The sequence below is a fragment of the Littorina saxatilis genome, linkage group LG6, assembly GCF_037325665.1.
Source record: "Littorina saxatilis isolate snail1 linkage group LG6, US_GU_Lsax_2.0, whole genome shotgun sequence".
Classification (NCBI taxonomy): Eukaryota; Metazoa; Mollusca; class Gastropoda; order Littorinimorpha; family Littorinidae; genus Littorina; species Littorina saxatilis.
This window is the reverse complement of record NC_090250.1, coordinates 5,590,683-5,611,378: the sequence shown is the minus strand read 5'-3', so window position 1 is coordinate 5,611,378 and position 20,696 is coordinate 5,590,683. Positions and strand designations below refer to the sequence as shown.

Here is a 20,696-nt window from a genome sequence, read left to right as displayed (position 1 = left end):
TGTGTGTGTGTGTGTGTGCGTGTGTGTGTGTGTGTGTGTGTGTGTGTGTGTGTGTGTGTGTGTGTGTGCTCGTACGCGTGCGTGCTCTCTCTGTGTGTGTGTGTGTGTGTGTGTGCTCGTGCGCGTGCGTGCTCGAAGAGCGTTTGCGAAAAAAACCGATGGGACAGATCCTTATGAAACTCTGCGTGGGAATTGTTCCACATCTTCGACGTATATTTTTTTAGATATTTTTTTTTAATTGAGGCGGTACTGTCACGACCTCATTTTTCAATCAAATCGATATACATTTTAGGCAAATAAACTTTGCCTCAGTCCCCACAATGGGATTGCATTTCAATTTCGAAGCTTAAAGGGCAGCTGTCGGGTTGCCTGGTCTCAAAAATGCGCGGAGTTGCGTGCAAAAACGCGTTTAAGAGTTTTCCGAGTTGATTCAACTAAAGACTGTTGATTTGGTCCAGAAGAAGACACTTTCATCATTAGTTTGAAACCATTAAAATGCGTGAAACTTTCTGCTAGTTCTGACAATCCGCAAAAAAACGAAGCAGTTGGCAGGCCGAAACGACTCAAAATCCGCGACCGACAACTCTGTCAGCACAAGAAAGACGCCGCAGCGTTAGCCTTGCTGTGACGTCACTCGAGGAAGCCGATAAGGCCGCTGTGAAGTTTACAGTACAATGTAGACTACAGCTGGACATCTGTAATGCTGTACGCGTGATTGATTCTTGCACAAAGTAAAGTATTAGGATGGTAATATCTTCTCAAGACCCACGTTCACATTTTCTCTTCTTTGATCTGACCGACTGCAACCTTTACAAGTCATTTCTAAAGTGGTTCACATGCTGTTGCTACTCCTCCAGTCCACCCGGTTAAACCATAAAGTTGCTCAACCACAGACCCTCGTGTCCCTTGTCAGCAGACACTGTACACTTATGAAGAAGGTCCGCTTGAGGTGTCACACCAATTACCGTGTACGTGTGAGGTACTGAATTCAAGACAAAAGCCAACTCTGTCGGTGGGAAAATCTAGGAAAGAGATGATGATAATACATCTTCAGTTACTCACTCAAGTAGATAGACGAGATAAGATAAAGGGAAGAGAGACGGAGACAAAGATGAAACAGTGGATCTATTGTGGAAAATGGGGGAGGGGGGTTCGGCCGCAAAAAATCAAAGATGAATTTGTCAAACTGTGTTTGTGATGGTTATCGTGTGTGTGTGTGTGTGTGTGTGTGTGTGTGTGTGATAACACGTATGTGTGTGTGTGTGTGTATATGTGTGATAACACGTGTGTGTGTGTGTGTGTGTGTGTGTGTGTGTGTGTGTGTGTGTGTGTGTCTGTGTGTGTCTGTGTGTGAGTGTGTTTGTGTGTGTGTGTTTGTGTTCCTCGACGCGTGACAATATCTGCCAATAAGTTGAACAAAAACAGGGTTCAAGTGGAACAAAAGCAGGAGGGGGACGGACGACATGTTATGAACTCCGTTTTTTACTGCGAAATTTTGGCCTGGGAGAAGTCACCCCATCCTAAGTTTCTCTTCACCTACCCGTGAAGTATGCTTGAGGGCTTGACTAGACAACCCGATTGCGCCCATTACACGGCATAAAGAGAGCACCGTTCAACCCGGCCGATTCCGCGGCTGACGTCACGCGTCCAAGGGAAGTAATTTTCGAGCGGGCTGCATTGACTCGGCCAAGAATGCAAACTTTCTTCGATTAAAGACATTGTAGCATGTCTAAAGTCTTCGGACTTGTGTTATCAAGCTGTCAAAATCACCAAGTAACTTTTAAGTATAGTTTCAGTTACATGATAGCTCATTCTAAGGAACAGATTTTGAGAGCCACAACCCGACAGCTGCCCTTTAAACAATTAATTTAATAATTAGTTCTTTAAATTTAAAAAAATCGCATAAACATTGAAATTGTAGTAACATATTCACACATGATTGTATTGTATTCTTAATCGTTCTTTAAATCCGCAAATATATAGTTAAGCCATATTTACTCTTATAATATGATCAGAAGTCCAGAAAAACTGTCCCATGTTGGCATGATGCTTCCCGGAGACGAGCGCAACCCGTGTCAGTCTTCGGTTGTGGCTGATCTTTGGTTCTATCTTTTAGTTTAAGATCAAACGATTGACTAAATGTTTTGATATCACTTTACGCAACTCGTTTTTAAACCACTAAGCCTAGTTTTAGTGTCTGATCTTTGGTTTCCAGTGTCTATCGTTTAGTTTCAGGTCAAAAGAGTGACTAAATGTTTTGATATCGCTTTACGTGACTTGTTTTTAAACCATTGAGCCTAGTTCTAATGTCTGATCTTTGGTTTTCAGTGTCTATCTCTTAGTTTCAGGTCACCGGCACGGTTGGCCTAGTGGTAAGGCGTCCGCCCCGTGATCGGGAGGTCGTGGGTTCGAACCCCGGCCGGGTCATACAGGGTGACCAAAAAAAAAGAGTACCCAAACAAAACGTCATAAATTGAACAAAAATAAAGCAATCTTCATTAAATTTATTTACACACACAAGTAGCCTCTGCATGATTTCAACAGAAAATGTTAGCGTTCTAGCTTGTCTTTCAGGAAAGTTATGCTCATTCTACAGAACATGCTCCAAATGGCCTCCGCGCCGATTCAGGCAAACTTGAACTCGCCGCGCAAAGTTATCAATCACCCGCACACACTCCTGTTGCGAGATTTCGCGAATGGTTGTTGTGATGGCTCGCTTGAGTTCTGCGATTGTCTGTGGGTTGTTCCTGTAGACGTCGTCTTTCAGGAACCCCCAAAGATAGAAATCTGGGGGATTTAAATCCGGGGGAGGCCATTTGGAGCATGTTCTGTAGAATGAGCATAACTTTCCTGAAAGACAAGCTAGAACGCTAACATTTTCTGTTGAAATCATGCAGAGGCTACTTGTGTGTGTAAATACATTTTATGAAGATTGCTTTATTTTTGTTCAATTTATGACGTTTTGTTTGGGTACTCTTTTTTTTGGGTCACCCTGTACCTAAGACTTTAAAATTGGCAATCTAGTGGCTGCTCCGCCTGGCGTCTGGCATTATGGGGTTAGTGCTAGGACTGGTTGGTCCGGTGTCAGAATAATGTGACTGGGTGAGACAGTGAAGCCTGTGCTGCGACTTCTGTCTTGTGTGTGGCGCACGTTATATGTCAAAGCAGCACCGCCCTGATATGGCCCTTCGTGGTCGGCTGGGCGTTAAGCACACAAACAAAGTTAAAGGTCAAAAGAGTGACTCAATGTTTTGATATCACTTTACGTGATTTGTTCTTTTTTTAACACTGAGCCTAGTAGTTCCAGTGACTGATTTTATCAGAGGTCGCTTCGACCCCGTTCAGACCAATCAACGTTTCAATCAAATAAACTAAAACCTCGGCCCAGAGCTACTGCGGTTTCATCGCATTAAAGTCTTTTACAACGAGACAAGCATCAAATCAGCGAAAACTGGACGAGCAAACGCAGCACGTGCTCAGAAATGCGCAGACAGCAGTGACCTTGACACTGATGTGCGGAATGCCTAAAAAAAAAAAGGAAAAAAAAGATCGATTGCTTCCGGAATGCATGTAAAAGTGGAACTGGTTTGTTTTCGTAACCTTCAGCGAAAAAAGCGCGTCCTTTATTTAGGGCATGGACAGAAGGAAACATGCAGTGATGGTGCAAGTTAACATAATAAAAATGAAGAAAAAAAAGAAACACATAAACAACAAAAAAGGCAAGCGGCATTTTTTTTTAAACCATAATGTGATGATACCCATGAATGCCTTCAGGAGATCGCAACAACTTTTGACACTTACCTGTGTGTCTAGATGTATGAGAGAGAGAGAGAGAGAGAGAGAGAGAGAGAGAGAGAGAGAGAGAGAGAGAGAGAGAGAGAGAGAGAGAGAGAGAGAGAGAGAGAGAGAGAGAGAGAGAGAGAGAGAGAGAGAGAGAGAGAGAGAGAGAGAGAGAGAGAGAGAGAGAGAGAGAGAGAGAGAGAGAGAGAGAGAGAGAGAGAGAGAGAGAGAGAGAGAGAGAGTGGGAGGGAGAGAGAGAGAGAGAGAGAGAGAGAGAGAGAGAAAGAGAGAGAGAGAAAGAGAGAGTGGGAGGGAGAGAGAAAGAGGGAGGGAGAGGGAGGGAGAGAGAGAGAGAGAGAGAGAGAGAGAGAGAGAGAGAGAGAGAGAGAGAGAGAGAGAGAGAGAGAGAGAGAGAGAGAGAGAGAGAGAGAGGGCGCGCGCCTGACAGGGGGGGTAGAACGCATTTCACATGTTGCAAGTAATTCGTCTCATTTTACCGCTGAATCTCACTATCTTTTGTAAACATGCAGTTAAGCCCCAGGGGGAAAACCCCGTGTAATTCAGTCTTAAATACGCTCATTCAGGAATGCCACGCAGTAAACCTGACTTCTTAGCAAATGTCAAGTTACACGCGTTCAAGTTCATTTTGAAGACGACATCGGAGTACTAAGAATCAGAGCATACAGTGAAGGTAGAGCGGAAGAGAACGGCACGTGTTAAAATGCTTGTGTGTGGTTTGGTGGATCAGACACTCCCGATCTCGGTTTGTCGATGATGATCAACTTGCACAACTTAATAAACTGCTTTTATTGGCGTTTTTGTTGTTGTTTTTGTTTTGTTTTTGTTTGTCTGTTTGTTTAGGTGCTTGTTTGTTTACGTGTCTGTAGTCTGTTTGTTTATGTGCTTGTTTGTTTGTATGTTTGCTGAGAAAAAAAGAAGCTCTCAGTGATCGGATACGGGTATATTGCATACTCTCTTGTACTAAAATACAACAGAGAGCCCAGTTTTCGGCCTTTCTTGCCCCTCCCTCCTCCTCCACTTCCACCCCCTCCAGCCAAAAAGAGACTCAGTGACCGGTCAGCTATTTTGTTCACATTTTGAGTGATAGTTGAAAATAGTTTTCCTTTGGAAGCTAGGCATTTTTACACGCAGTGTGACTGCCCAATCCTGTAAGACGTTCGTACCGACTCGTGACTGTGACCTTGTCAAACACAAATCGCTTTTTAACCCCCCCCCCCCCCCCCGATTTTCTGTGCAGCTATTTTTCCAGTATATAACTATACACCCAAATGACAACCCTGCGTGAATATCCATCGTCTGACAAACAAAATAAACACGAGAAACAATAGAAACATGAAACAGCACGAAGAAAAATAAAAACAACTAGTCTAGATTCAACGATGTTGTGATTACGTGTAAACAACAACAACAACAACAACAACAACAACAACAACAACAACAACAACAACAACAACAACAACAACAACACCAACAACAACAACAAACAACATGGTATCTGTAAGAGTTTAGCAGTACAGTGAAACTGTGTTTCTGACAGGCAAGAAGTCATAAGATTATCATTTCAACCATGTGCAGTGCAGTGGGAAAGTTGCACAGAAGCACAGCAACATGCCAGCGTCTAATCTGCACACACAACCTTTTTTTTAAGCTCTCGTCAATGGAATTTTCCAAAGCACACTAATTTATTCTTAAACAAAATAATTCCCAATAATATTATAAAACATGGATCACCATTTGCGTTTTGTGACGTAGAAACCAACCTAGTAAAATTAAAGCAAATGAAGTGACATGTGGAGGCAAACAGAACGTGAAGGTCATACTGCACTGTACCGGTACTGAAATACTTGACTACTTGACTTGACTTGACTTGACTGCGTGTCAGACTGCACTCTACTGATTGTGTCAGTGTAACGATGCAGATACACGCGCCTCATATCAGTCGCTTATTGACTGATCGGCGGAAGCGACGGGCAGATAATTATAACTGCGCAAGGGCGAGATAAACTGCTGCACACAAAACCCAAGTTTATCTCGCTGATTAAATTCTTTTGTTAAAAGTCACCATCGACTATATCACAGGTTTCAGATTAGATTAGACTCCAACGAGCTAGCGACACTTTGTGTAGCACATGGACACATGCAATGTTCTGTTAGTTTAACCATTGTTTAACACACCATTTTTCTCTCTTTGTAAAGAAAATTTCGACGGCAGGCCCAGCGGCCTTGACCTTGACCCCTGGCACGTGAGCCATGACGTCAGATTGGGTAACTTTCCGTCTGAGCCGGCCCGGTTTGTCAGAAAGTGCATGTCACCGTGTGCAGTTTCGGTGTGTATTGAGAACTGGCTGGGGCGGGAGGCAAAAAAAGCGGGAGGGGGGTGTATGTTGATCATGTAGGCAAAATGGTCACGAAAGAAGGAAGTTTGGGAAGGCCATTCTCCCCCTCCCCCTTCCCCCGGCCCAGACAAAAAGAGAAACTTTGAAAACGTACTTTGCTTTTGCAACCACTCCCTTTTGCCCCCCCCCCCCCCCCCCCCAACAACCATCGTGTACCCGCCACCCCATTCCCCATAATGTTTCCTTTCAGGTAAAGGCTAGTGCTTTCCTTCTACCTCCAAATGTAAAACACAGCACCCGCCCCTAAACTATCTTCTCTCGAGCTTTCAGCCTGTGTTTAACTGTTGAGTTGTAAGCACATTGTGGCCTTTTCAGAGATAAATACCAAAAAACCCAAAAAAACAATTAAAAAATTAAAAAAGACCAACGTGGACAATACCTAGGTTGTACTCACATCGTTATCTCAAAGAGCAGACATTCCGCTCTGCAGATGTTCGTTTTATCTTAATGTCCTTAACAGTTTATGATTCAAACCTGAACTTACACCGACGCCCATGCATGCTTGGATACCGACTTCAGAAAGTGACACGAGCATAACTGGGGGGACATTCACCCCAAAATGAGCTAGCTAATAATGGGCTGAGTTTGAAGCCTATGGTGTTAATGTCACGACGGGATGATATGCTTTCATATCGGACAATGACATGCAAATGATGAACCTAAAAGCGGCCATCTTTGACCCACCTCTCTATAAAGTGTAGTGGTGTGACGTCGACAGCAATGACGTCGTTCACAAACGTCCTTGTGACGGCTCCTGTAATGCCAAGTTCCCATTTTAGCCGGCAACAAATATGTGTATTTACAAATATGCCTTGCGCTATATTTGAGCATACTATATATTTAAGCCAGTACAGTGTGAGCTTTTAAATCACCTGTACAAAAGAAACGTGCATAAGAGAAGTGCCCGATCGCTAGTGATGTATATAATACCACTCCTAAACCCCAAGTAGCATTTTAAGAGATGTTCTGCGAGTGAAACTCTCGGTAAATATTCCTATTGCAAACCCAAAATTCCTTATTTTCGACACTCTGTCTCTCAACAACAAAAAGCTAAACTGAAACATACACACACAGAAACAATGCAAGTACAACAACCACAAACAACCACAAACAACCAAGCAAAGCAAATTCAGAAAGAAGTAAAGTGGAAAAAGATTTGACAAATAATCAAAGGTGATTGGACACCGGTACTTCTATGGAGTGATTGGTCATGCTCTACGGTACTCTCAGTCAATTGTTGCCTTCGTCAAGTTACCTGTCCTCGCCTGTATATCATTGCCACAATAAGCAGCAGGTACATTATACACTCAATCAGGTAGTAAAGTATGATATTAATTGGGCGTCGTTGACTTCTCAAAGTCTACTTCACGAAGCTCTCGAACTGAATTCGAAATTTAAAATAAAAGTCTTCGCGAAGTCAACTTTGGGGTCAGTTAAGAACGGCCTAAACGACCAAACGTACATCAACTGATTACCATCCTTCGGTCCGTTTGCCTGTCTGTGTCAAAGCTTCTCAAAAGAAGATGTTCAGAAATAACTCTGTTTAGTTGTTATAGGTTGTGGAAGAATTGCTTTCCTTTGTTTCCATAGAAACACTGAGGCAAGCCTAAAATGTCACGTGTACCTTCTACGGACAAGCAAGGAAAAACAAGGGTTGGTTGGTTATTATTGTTTTAAAAAACAAGGGAAAGTAACTTTTTTCCTAACTTCAAAAACATTTGAAAAAAACCGGAAAAAATTAAATATAATACGAACAGAGTTATTTCCGAAATTCGTCTAAGGGATCGCCATTATTTCTTTTAAATAAGTTTACGTCCACGACCCTACACGCTCGTGCCACGCTCGCGACCTATCCCCATTCAAGGCCACAACGCGCAACGAAGTTCGTGTCAAGGTTATTGAAGGAACGTGAACAAATTTGAAACTGTTAAAACAGGATCCGCTTTTTTTTTCTTCTTAATTCATTCGTCCGGATCTCGATTAAGTCCACATCTTTAGGGCAAGGTGAAGGTCGTGTTTTAAGTTGGTTTCAGTGAGGAAGAAAACGGAAGAACGAGGAGGGTCGCTAATAGAGAGAGAGAGAGAGAGAGAGAGAGAGAGAGAGAGAGAGAGAGAGAGAGAGAGAGAGAGAGATACAGACGGAGAGAGAGAGAGAGATACAGAGAGAGAGAGAGATACAGAGAGAGAGAGAGAGAGAGAGAGAGAGAGAGAGAGAGAGAGAGAGAGAGAGAGAGAGAGAGAGAGAGATAGAGACAGACTGAGACAGAGAGAGAGAGAGAGACAAACGGACAGAGGGAGAGAGAGGCGGAGACAGGGGGGCGGGATCCGAGGACTGGTTGCCGGTTCTCGTCCTATCAATCCACATCTGCATTGAGAAAATGACGAAATTCGTTCACACTGACACCAATAGGCATGCAAGCCTCTACGTAGACATTCTGTTCACATCGAACTTTGGCCTCTGTATCTCAAACACTCGATGAGCCGAGAGAGTATCTGGGTGACACACAGAAGAATGCCCGAGGTTAATCGATTAGAGGCTACTTCCCGCTTAAGTGGTATGCTAGGAATGCCAGGTATGTATGTGTTTTTGTCTGGGTTAGATTAAGATTTAGATACCAAACTTTTTTTTGCGAAGGGATGAATGTTTTAGGCGATGCCTAATATTCCAACCTGTCCCTTTTAGACATATAAGACATTATACATCACATGTATGAAATATATTCATATAACACGTTTTACACTGCCAAAAGCAATAACAAATTAACTCTGATTTTGTAATCGGGTTAAAACTTACAAAAACAATAGTTATTATAAAAAGGTTCATGCATTGTTAAGATGATGATTAAGATGTGATGTAATAATAATGTAATGTTCAACATTGAGTAACCGAACCAAAGCATAAAGATGTGATGTAATAATAATGTAATGTTCAACATTGAGTAACCGAACCAAAGCATAAAGATGTGATGTAATAATAATGTAATGTTCAACATTGAGTAACCGAACCAAAGCATAAAGATGTGATGTAATAATAATGTAATGTTCAACATTGAGTAACCGAACCAAAGCATAAAGATGTGATGTAATAATAATGTAATGTTCAACATTGAGTAACCGAACCAAAGCATAAAGATGTGATGTAATAATAATGTAATGTTCAACATTGAGTAACCGAACCAAAGCATAAAGATGTGATGTAATAATAATGTAATGTTCAACATTGAGTAACCGAACCAAAGCATAAAGATGTGATGTAATAATAATGTAATGTTCAACATTGAGTAACCGAACCAAAGCATAAAGATGTGATGTAATAATAATGTAATGTTCAACATTGAGTAACCGAACCAAAGCATTAAGATGTGATGTAATAATAATGTAATGTTCAACATTGAGTAACCGAACCAAAGCATAAAGATGTGATGTAATAATAATGTAATGTTCAACATTGAGTAACCGAACCAAAGCATAAAGATGTGATGTAATAATAATGTAATGTTCAACATTGAGTAACCGAACCAAAGCATTAAGATGTGATGTAATAATAATGTAATGTTCAACATTGAGTAACCGAACCAAAGCATAAAGATGTGATGTAATAATAATGTAATGTTCAACATTGAGTAACCAAACCAAAGCATAAAGATGTGATGTAATAATAATGTAATGTTCAACATTGAGTAACCGAACCAAAGCATAAAGATGTGATGTAATAATAATGTAATGTTCAACATTGAGTAACCGAACCAAAGCATAAAGATGTGATGTAATAATAATGTAATGTTCAACATTGAGTAACCGAACCAAAGCATAAAGATGTGATGTAATAATAATGTAATGTTCAACATTGAGTAACCGAACCAAAGCATTAAGATGTGATGTAATAATAATGTAATGTTCAACATTGAGTAACCGAACCAAAGCATAAAGATGTGATGTAATAATAATGTAATGTTCAACATTGAGTAACCGAACCAAAGCATTAAGATGTGATGTAATAATAATGTAATGTTCAACATTGAGTAACCGAACCAAAGCATTAAGATGTGATGTAATAATAATGTAATGTTCAACATTGAGTAACCGAACCAAAGCATTAAGATGTGATGTAATAATAATGTAATGTTCAACATTGAGTAACCGAACCAAAGCATAAAGATGTGATGTAATAATAATGTAATGTTCAACATTGAGTAACCGAACCAAAGCATAAAGATGTGATGTAATAATAATGTAATGTTCAACATTGAGTAACCGAACCAAAGCATAAAGATGTGATGTAATAATAATGTAATGTTCAACATTGAGTAACCGAACCAAAGCATAAAGATGTGATGTAATAATAATGTAATGTTCAACATTGAGTAACCGAACCAAAGCATAAAGATGTGATGTAATAATAATGTAATGTTCAACATTGAGTAACCGAACCAAAGCATAAAGATGTGATGTAATAATAATGTAATGTTCAACATTGAGTAATCGAACCAAAGCATAAAGCTAATATTAACGAATCCAAGGGGAAACATAAAAGAAGTTAACACGATGGCGGACAAAATCAAAATACTCATTTGAAATATGAAAACCCTGTCTCTTTTGTTAAACAATTGTTTACAAAAAACACTACCCCCCCCCCCCCCTCACACACACACACCAACCGCAACATTTGAAGAATAAGAAATGAAAAAAATAAAATAAAAAAATCTCGCGTTGAAATGTACAAGATGACCCCCAAAACCCACTAACATCCTCCTAAATTTGATCGGCGAATTCTTTCATTTTTGGGGTACATTGGCTTGAGATATGAGGGTGATAAGTTTACAAAGTTTAAAGTTTTCATTTTTAATGGTTTGAATTTTACGCTCGGGGATTGACTCAAAAGTACGAGGTTTGGAACTGAGTGAGTAGCCACACTGACCCTATTTAGCCCCCCCTCTCTCTCTCTCTCTCTCCCTCTCTCCCCCCTCTCTCTCTCTCTCTCTCTCTCCCCCTCTCTCTCTCCTTTTCTCCCTCTCTCTCTCCCTCTTTCTCTCTCTCTCCCTCCCCTCTCTCTCTCTCTCCCTCTCTCCCTCTCTCTCTATCCCTCTCTCTCTCTCTCCCTCCCTCCCTCCCTCTCTCTCTCTCTCTCTCTCCCCCTCTCTCTCTCCTTTTCTCCCTCTCTCTCTCCCTCTTTCTCTCTCTCCCTCCCCCCCTCTCTCTCTCTCCCTCTCTCTCTCTCTATCCCTCTCTCTCTCTCTCTCTCCCTCCCTCCCTCTCTCTCTCTCTCTCTCTCTCTCTCTCTCTCTCTCTCTCTCTCTCTCTCTCTCAGTGGGCACTGTCTTCCTCGACTTCAAGAAAGCTTTCGACACAGTGGACCATACTACATTACTTTCAAAGCTATCCACGTATCTCCCTAAGTCTCCATTTCTAGCCTTCTTTCGTTCTTATTTAAGTGATCGAAAGCAATATGTCCTTCTTAATGGGAAACTGTCTACTACAGGTCGTGTCGCAAGTGGGGTTCCTCAAGGTTCCGTTCTTGGTCCACTTTTGTTTTGTATATTCATTAATGACTTGCCACTCCATATTTCTGATCCTCGTGTTATCAATGACCTTTTTGCTGACGACTCATCTGTGTACACTTTCTCAAAAAATCTGAACGTGTTAGAGTCATCACTTCAAAGAAGCCTCGATGAAATGTTTACTTGGTGTAACACTAATACTATGATAGTACTAGTTCATCCTGCAAAAACCAAAAGTATGGTAATCACTTCTAGACAGAAACATCAGCTGGCCCCACTTGTTCTAAAGCTTACCTTCCTTGGATCATCACCGATTGAGCAAGTGCGTGAACATTGGGTTCTAGGAGTCACAATAGATTCTGAGCTAAACTGGAAATGTCATTTAAACAATATAAACAAAACGCTGTCGAGAAACATGTTCTTATTCTCGCAGCTACGATATTATGTCGACACTTCAGTTCTTAAATTATTTTATCATGCACACATTCTTTCGCATTTAAGTTATGCTTCTACGTTATGGGACAACTGCAGTGATGTTCACATGATCAAACTGAATTCTCTCCATCGTCGTGCAGCTAAACTTTTGATACCTAACTCATCGGTCACTACTGACGAAAAATTGAAACTGCTTGGCCTCCTTCCGTTGAACCAGCAGCTTAAACTGAATAAATCATTATTCATGTTTAGAGTTATGAACAAGGAAGTCCCAGAGTACATTCTGTCGCTGTTTCAAAAAGCAACCAACAGGTATGGTTCTAGTAAATTCATTCCACCTCGCCCCCGACTAGATTTGTACAAGTCTAGTCTTGCATTTTCAGGGTCATCAGTGTGGAATTCATTTCCAACAGCATTAAAATATATTCCATCAGTCAAAGCCTTTAAAAAGCAAATACACAGACATTTGTTTCAAATCTGATTCCAAGTGGAGCGTTCCACCGTTATCGTAACCTAGTGGTGATTCAAAATGGGTTTACTCCGATGTATTAAACCGTCCTAATGTTATCATACATACCGGTTATCTTATATCAGTCTCTTTTCAGGGTTGCTGTTTCTGTTGTTACTGTTGTGTTGGTATATCCTTTGTTGTAGTTCTTTTCTTCCTTTTGCTATGTTGTCGGTATCCTTTGTAAAATACAAATGACTTACTGTTTGTTATTTTGCTTGCTTGCCGTTGTTGTTTCATTTGGACCATAATTATGTTTCTAGTGCTCGTGACTTTTTTTAAATTTTTTTAAATTTTTTTTTTTACTTTACTTTTGAGTACACTTGACTTGCTGTTTGTTGCTTGCTTATCATCATCCGGTTTTTTTGTGGGTTTTTTTCAGTCAGTATTGTTATTATCGTTATGACATCATCATCATTACCATTATTTCTATTTTCATATTTCTATTGCTGTTATTGTATTTAATAGTATCAAATACTATAACTTTTTCTTTGCCTTTAAATGCCATTTATTATCATATGTACGATTATTTTTGCCGTCAACCTCTTTTGCTCTTATGTTTTCATGTCTGTTTTGTATTCATGTTAGTTAGCAAGGACAGATTGTAAGACTAGGCAACGCCTAAAATCTCCATCCTTCTGTAATAAAGTTTAATCAATCAATCAATCTCTCTCTCTCCACATCCCCCTTCTCTGTCTCTCTCTCTCTCTCTCTCTCTCTCTCTCTCTCTCTCTCTCTCTCTCTCTCTCTCTCTCTCTCTCTCTCTATTCATCTGTATGTGTCTCTTTCTGTCTCTGTCTTTAAAAAATAGACAAAAAGACATACAGAATGTTGGATGAACACAAAAACAGTCTAACAGACTGACAGACAGACAGACGGGCAGACAGACAGACAGTCACAGAGATAGACTGACAGATAGACAGTGTCGAAAAATAGAAAAAAGAGAAAAATAGAGAAAGAGAACAAGGTCGTTTGCGCGCGTGTCTGTTTGTGTGTGTGTATGTGTGTACGTGTGTGTGTGTGTGTGTGTGTGTGTGTGTGTGTATGTGTGTGTGTGTGTGTGTGTGTGTGTGTGTGTATGTGAGCGTGCGAATTTTTCTGTCCTTGTTTTTTCTTATATTTGTTATTCATTATTGTGTTCTGAATGTCATTCTTTTACAGCACCTTTTAAATTCGATCTTCCATGACTCACCATTGTGGTATGTCTACAGCTTGCTCCAATGACACATTTTGTGAAAGATCTGTACAGCATATACCACAAAGTTATTGGCGTTCTATGCCCATTCTACTTTAACCCAGAACAACACGTGCTGTGTGTGTAACATGTGACTCACTCTTCATGCATGTGTTAATGTTTCATCTATTGAATCGCCTCTTTACTGAATACCTCTTTCTTTTCTTTTCTTAAATCGCGTCTTTATATTTCACACACAAATGAAACACATGAAAACAAAATAAGAGTAGCATGTGGCTTACAAACCAACACAATATCAAATGTTTATCTGTAGCGAAACAACAGTGTGCATGTTTATCTGTAGCGAAACAACAGTGTGCATGTTTATCTGTAGCGAAACAACAGTGTGCATGTTTATCTGTAGCGAAACAACAGTGTGCATGTTTATCTGTAGCGAAACAACAGTGTGCATGTTTATCTGTAGCGAAACAACAGTGTGCATGTTTATCTGTAGCGACTGAAACAACAGTGTGCATGTTTATAAATAATTCCAATTTATATGCCGGTTAACTACACTATTAATTTTGCATAATACTATTGTAGTTCCCTAAGTTTGATCGTTGATTAAATTCCAAACCAATGACTCATTTGTAGATGCAATGTTAGAGCAGTATTCATTGTACAGGTAGCTATGTTCTGACACGTAACAATAAACTATAACTCTTATTATTTTGTCCTAAAAACTGATCATGCTGCGTCAAAAAAAAAAATGTTGTCACGAGATAATTATGGAAAACATGTGATATGCCAACACATCTTTTTTCTTCATAGATACATGCATGCATACACTGCGCATAACAAGTTAAGGATATTTTATGAGTTTTTTTGTTTGTTTGCTTAACGCCCAGCCGACCACGAAGGGCCATATCAGGGCGGTGCTGCTTTGACATATAACGTGCGCCACACACAAGACAGAAGTCGCAGCACAGGCTTCATGTCTAACCCAGTCACATTATTCTGACACCGGACCAACCAGTCCTAGCACTAACCCCATAATGCCAGACGCCAGGCGGAGCAGCCACTAGATTGCCAATTTTAAAGTCTTAGGTATGACCCGGCCGGGGTTCGAACCCACGACCTCCCGATCACGGGGCGGACGCCTTACCACTAGGCCAACCGTGCCGGTCTATTTTATGAGTGGTATTGCCCAGTTGTAAAACAGCAGTTGTTTGGTCAGAAACATAGGTGTATTTAAAGATATTCCTGTCTTCGGCTCACAAATTTATTTCTTGGGTTTGAGAAATATTTGGGTATGACGTCACAGGTTCTTGAGTACGCTTACCCTAAAAAATTGAGTCTTTTTTACACACGGCAGGATTCACGTTCAACCGTCAAAACGGTGACTATAACTGAACGATATTTTACATTTTTTACATCAGAAAGTTTATTTGGTGTCTTACCTAACATGTCAGACTGGTGTTTAACATCCGGGCTCTACCACTGAAAAAAATATCCTCAACTTTTTGTGCTCAGTGTATACCCTGACCTTCCTCTCAATTCTCGGTCTTCTGGTGTACATTTCGTCACATTGTGATTAAATGTTAATACAAACAAAATATATATAAAATTCAGTTAGCACATCAACAAACAATGAAGTATGAGTCAGAGTGTCCTGCTCGAAACATAACATGTTTGTGGTGAGAAAAGCGTATGGCAGATTTTTTAATAAAAATACATGAAATGATATACAGATTGGGAGAAATATCGAACACTTCGTGAGTCGGATAATGTGATTTCCAATTAGCCAGGCTTAGGTACCTTCTGTCCGTATCAACGATCAAGTTAACCACTACAGATTTGGTCAGGAGTGAGATAATACAGTGGAATCTCCCATAACGATCCCTCCTAATAACGACACCCCCGTTTTCTTACCAATTTTGTTTGCACGGATGCCTTTGACACTGTAACTGACCTCCAAATGGCGACCCGAATATGGATAAACCAGGGCTCCCTAAGGTGCGCGTCCCTGTGTCCTATACGCACAAGAAGCCGAAAATACGTACTGGAAATTTATAGAGGGGGTCCCGGGACGCACTAAACTTTAAAAAGAGCGGGTCCTGGGACGCACTAATTTTTTTTTATTGTGCGTACCGGAGATACTTTTTCAGACTGCAATCGTCAGCTATTGTATTGTGCGTGACCACAATGTTTTATAAGTACACCAGGACTTTTCGGCTTTTGGATCCTTAGAACCCTTTAACATTCTGCAGTGGGGTCCATGGACACTGTAAAACGTGAAAGTGGGGGACCATGGACCCTGTAGGAGGGGCGTCCGTGGGGAGCCCTGGATAAACTTCCGTAAAAACAGTTGGGATCACTCTCTCAGACCTGGCCATCTACAGTGGATTAGACCGTCCCTACAAGCTTGCTTTTCTCTCATCCAAATTACACACTGACTGACTCAATCACCGGTCAGTTACCCGGCGGCCATTCTGTCAGTGATTGTGCACAGGAAACTGCCGGCATATGCCAGTTATGTTGACATCAAGTCCCCTATAATCACCAGCGTGCTCATTAAGCGGTCACACGTGATAGAAGCGAGTATATAGTTATATATAATAATGAGCGTACCGTCCAAAACGGACAGACGCTGCAAAATTACTGTGAGCTCTACTAGTGGACTGAAGCTTTAGTTCCATGAAGGTCATCGTCATTGATGATAGATCGAACTGAACTATATAAGGACTGAACTATATAAGGACTGAACTATATACGGACTTTTTATTTTGATAACCTGTTAAACACACTTTGCACGTGGGAGTACAAACACATACACACACACACACTGACACGCGCGCGCACGCACGCACGCACGCACACACACACACACAGACACACACACACACACACACACACACGCGGAGCATGCACGCTCGAACGCGCGCTCACATAAGCACGCACGCGCACGTACACGCAAGCGCACGCACGGACGCACACGCACGCACGCACACTTGTCACACACTGAAATACACCTACACACTTACAATTACAAAAAACACTGATATTTACACAGACTCTCCCTCCAACCCACACACCCTCCCCCCCCACACACAAACACATACACACATAGTGACACACAAATAAACACTCATAGAGCTTCTGTCCACCTGCCTCAGTCATTGGGGGATGATCACAACTTGGTGCCAAATGGCGAATGATTGAGATGTTGCCTGACCTAGCCTTGACCCTACGGAACATAAAAGCGAGGCTGGTAAATTCTATAAGTAATTTCACGGGTCGTTCATGGTCGCTACCAGCCTTCGGGCAACTTCAGTGACTGAATTCTTTGCTCATGTTTGCTTCCAAGCACAGGCTATTCACAAATTGTCACGAATTAGAAACAAATATTGATTATTTTATATTCCTTCAATGTTTACATTGATACAGACTACTCTCTCTCTCTCTCTCTCTCGGTCTCGGTCTCTCTCTCTCTCTCGGTCTCGGTCTCTCTCTCGGTCTCGGTCTCGGTCTCTCTCTCTCTCTCTCTCTCTCTCTCTCTCTCTCTCTCTCTCTCTCTCTCTCTCTCTCTCTCTCTCTCCCCAAACCTGTTTTTGAAACTATTTGATGCTCAGATACAGCCTATCCTGTTATATGGTTCAGAAATTTGGGGTCTTTACCCACAAACACAGATAGAGAAGATCATTCACACGTTTGCGCTTAAAAAGATTTTAAACGTGGCGCCAAAAACACCAAACGACATAGCATATGCTGAAACTGGTCGCTATCCGTTGTACATTTTGTCTCATGTTGCATGTATAAAATATTAGTTACGCCTAGTCAAGATGAATGATTCCAGACTCCCTAAAAAAGCCTATAATATGCAGTTGTATTTGCACAGGCAAGGCAAGTTTTGTTGGACATCCCAAGTAAGATTAACTTTGTATAAATTTGGTTTCGGATGTGTGTGGGAAAACCAAGGTGTTCAATGCGAGAAAGCTTTTTTGAAACGTTTTAGACAGAGGTTAATAGATTGTAATATTCAAAATTGGCAAGAGCGCATTAATACCAGCGCAAGGTTTGAGGTTTACAGCGTATTTAAGTTATCTGTTTGCATGGAAACATATTTTACTTTTGTCAAAAATAAGCATATAAGAGATGTGCTCATTAGGTTCAGAGCTGGCGTGTCCGAATTACGCTCACATAAATTGAGATACTCCCCACATACCCTACAGGACTTGTTTTGCCCATTCTGCGAAAAAAGCACCTGAGGATGAAATGCACATTTTATTTCACTGTGATGCATTGAACGATCTTCGCTGTCAATACTTACAGTTCTCTCTCTCTCTCTCTCTCTCTCTCTCTCTCTCTCTCTCTCTCTCTCTCTCTCTCTCTCTCTCTGTCTCTCTCTCTCTCTCTGTCTCTCTCTCTCTCTCTCTCTCTCTCTCTCTCTCTCTCTCAGTGTCTGGCTGTCTTTGTGTCTCGTCTCTCTCTGTGTCTGTGTCTGTGTGTCTGTCTGTCTGCCTCTCTCTCTCTCCACCCCCCCCCTCTCTCTCTCTCTCTCTCTCTCTCTCTCTCTCTCTCTCTCTCTCTCTCCTCTCTCTCTGTGCCTCTCTCGTCTCTCTCTCTTCCTTGAGTCTTCTTTTCTGTTCAAAATAGTTAGTAATGAAGACCATTGCAGTTTTGGCTAACTGACAGTAAGCACACTCACACACAGGAACACACACACACACACACACACACACACACACACACACACACACACACACACACACACACACACACACACACACACACACTACTTTATCCTCTTCCTGCACGCAAACAATTTCTTGTCTTCCTTTCCCACTCTTCGTCACAAACACCTGTGTTGACTTGCCGACAATCAACCACCCACCCACCCCCACACACACAATAATAAAATATAGAGCACACACTCATAGAGAGAGGTCTAACAGTCTGTTCCAAACGCCTGTGCTGGCTTGGCGCCTGGCAGCGCTACCGTCACGTTTCCTTTGATCCGCGCAGTGGTGTGCATACACCAATCAACACCATCGCCGCTTTTAATAATAATAATAATAATGCAAACTTTTATAGCGCTATTCTAGAAAAATGTCTACTCTTAGCGCTTTACAATACATACATCGACCAAGCATACTATACACGCACAGGCAAAGAAACCGACCAAACATAACCAACAAACTATACATGCACAGGCAAAGAAAACGACCAAACATACAATACACGCACAGGCAAAGATAACGACCAAACATAAGCAAACATACTATGACCAAACATAACCAACATACTATACGCGCGCAGACAAAGAGAGCAATCAGCACATGTAATAATTACTGACAACTAATAATGCAGGCATACAGTGACAGTCCAATACACAGCACAGGTGCACAAAATATTCACACATAAAAGCTGGCAAAGGAAAACGCTGATATTGACAAAAGCAGAAAAGGGGCGATAGCTAAAAGCAGAATAGACTCAAGAGCATGGCAGATGTTCACAATAATATTCAATTCGCACTGGCTCGATCTTCTGTTGACTTTTGTGTGAGTTGTCATGAATCAAAAAACAAGAAAGGTATGTTGTTTGAACGTTTAATTGTTGACAAAACAAAACGTTACGTTCACAATTAATAATTCATTTGTCAATAATTAAACGTTCAAACAACATACCTTTCTTGTTTTTTTTATTCAAAATTTTGAAACGTTGGCAGTCCATTATTTTGTTTTTGGATATTTGTGAGTTAATTATTGTCATGCCAAGATATTTTCAGCTATTTTCTTCTGACCTTCCTTTATTCTGCCCAACAAGCAATTGTTTCGATCATCAACATTTTAGGACATTAAGTTTCATGAATCTAATTGAAAAACATTTAATTACTTATTCGCAACATTAACGAAAACAATCTCACTTACCGATCGGCCATCCTGACGTGGCAAAGTTGAAAAAAGCAGAATAAATCACCGGATAATTAGCAAATAACAGAAAACCGCTTTATTGCCCAATTATCACTTTTGTGAACCGGAGATCATGCTGCACGCTCTTTTGTTCTGGAATTGGCATCGCTCCACTGAGACAGAGGGGACCAAATGGTGCTGGATGTTGTCGCGACTGAGTATAGTGCTACTGCGCATGTCTTGTAACCTGTGGGCTGATGGAAGCAGTTCATGGTTGCAGATTTCGGTGGTGGGGGTAGAGATGGGAGTGACGTTAGATTGTAGACGTAATTGCGTTTGCCAGTCGGAGTGATGACGGCTTAGCCCAGAAAATTGATACGTGACGGTGGCATAGAAAGTACAAGACGCCGAGAGACGTAAGACACAAAGGACCCCCCCCCCCAAAAAAAAAAAAAAAAAAAAAACCAAAAAAAATTAAAATAAAATAAAAATCCCCAAAACCCCAAACAAACCACAAAGCAAAGAACAGCAACAACGAAGCGTGAATGAAAAAAAGAACCCCGCTAAAAACAAATCTCAGGCCCCTGCCTTTACTATTGTTCTAAGAAAAATTGAATAAACGAAAGAAATAAAAAAAAGAAAGAAAGAAAGAAAGAAAGAAAGAAAGAAAAAAAGAAAGAATGAAAATAAGACAGAAAGAAATAACACCTATTAACACAAAGTAAGAAAGCAAAGACTCCTGTTTAATCAAGTCTGAAGGGACACAATATAGAATGCCTGAAATCCATCTCCCGAAGTGTGTTATTCAACAACATTACCACACACCCCCTCCCCCACACAAGCAGGAGAAAATGAAAGGGAAGCCGAAGGCAAAATGTAAAGGATGGAAAGTCATATATATGAGATGAGATAATACATCATTTTAAGTTTGTTCCTCCCCGAAAAACCTGAATGGAAGCCAATAAAAGCAGG

At 40.9% G+C, this 20,696-nt stretch overlaps 1 protein-coding gene across 1 annotated transcript in view; it reads right to left on the bottom strand.

Annotated features, from left to right (window-relative positions):
• LOC138968367 (sodium- and chloride-dependent glycine transporter 1-like) overlaps positions 1 to 20,128 on the bottom strand; it is a 108,177-nt gene extending 88,049 nt beyond the window's left edge. Inside the window, exon 1 of the mRNA XM_070340922.1 lies at positions 19,743 to 20,128. The gene's annotated coding sequence lies outside the window, so the exon portion shown is untranslated. The remainder of the gene's footprint in view (positions 1 to 19,742) is intronic.
• Between the last annotated feature and the right edge of the window lie 568 nt (positions 20,129 to 20,696).